Source organism: Crocuta crocuta, unplaced genomic scaffold (genome assembly GCF_008692635.1).
Source record: "Crocuta crocuta isolate KB4526 unplaced genomic scaffold, BGI_CrCroc_1.0 scaffold252, whole genome shotgun sequence".
NCBI classification, from domain to species: Eukaryota; Metazoa; Chordata; class Mammalia; order Carnivora; family Hyaenidae; genus Crocuta; species Crocuta crocuta.
Genome location: NW_027528623.1, coordinates 139355 through 140537, shown reverse-complemented (window position 1 = coordinate 140537; position 1183 = coordinate 139355).

The following is a 1183-nucleotide window of genomic DNA, read 5'->3' as shown; positions in this document are numbered from 1 at the left end:
ATAGGCTAAAAAGGAATTCAGGGAGAAAAGAAATTGAAGATACATTATTGTGGCATGGTTTTGATTAAAGTGAACATTTTCTGAGCTTTGTTGTTAACTAATCTTGCATATGGAAATTATAGTTGCTCTTAATCTGTTATCAGAGGACTGATGCAAATATTAAAAAGTAATGAACTAACAAGATTGTTTGTTAATACCACATAAAAGTGCTAATTATACATCATTTCCTGCCTACAGCTAAACCCAAGAGACATCTTCTAAGAAATTGTTAAATAAGCTTCTTCACTAGAAATGTGAATATATTGAGTGACATGATGAATATACATTTAAGGACCCTGGTGCTATCTCACCCTTAAAAAAGAGAAAATTAATACAAAAAATATAGCATATTAAATGTATTCATGGAGAAAAATTATTTTGCTCAAGGAAACGGTCTCATTAATATATTTACACCTGATATTCAACATATGCTTTAAAGGGTAGATTTCATGTGAAAATATATTTAGAGAATATTTGGTGGCTCATTATATCAGATGATTTTTGTAAATTTCAGTGTTATTACTTTTAATATTTTAATAGAATCATTCATANNNNTTTGTTTGAAATGTTAGTTTTTGTTTTATGGTTCTAGTTCTATTTCTATATTATTCTCATTAACAGTATTCTTTATACAAGTACAAGGGAAATGATTCATGAGACTGTTTTGCATTTGTGTAAATACCATTAAAACAGGTGTCTTTTGTCAATTTTAGTTTCAATTTACTTTTTTTTTTTTAAATTTTTTTTTAATGTTTATTTATTTCTAGGAGAGAGAGAGAGACAGCATGAGCAGGGGAGGGTCAGAGAGAGAGGGAATCACAGACTCTGAAACAGGCTCCAGGCTCTGAGCTGACAGTCAACACTGAGCCCGACGCGGGGCTCGAACCCACGAACCGCGAGATCATGACCTAAGTGAAAGTCGGACGCTTAACCGACTAAGCCACTCAGGCGCCCCACAATTTACTTTTTAATATGAATTTTTTTTTATGTGTAATGGTAACATTTTAGCTGGCAATTTACAGTTGAAAATCTTCTGGTCTTTGATCATTTGGTGGGCATTTTGAATGGCAATTATATTTTAATTCTATCAATGGTGAAATTGTGGTTTCTGTAAACTGAGATCATGATTTTTAACAATTTTTCA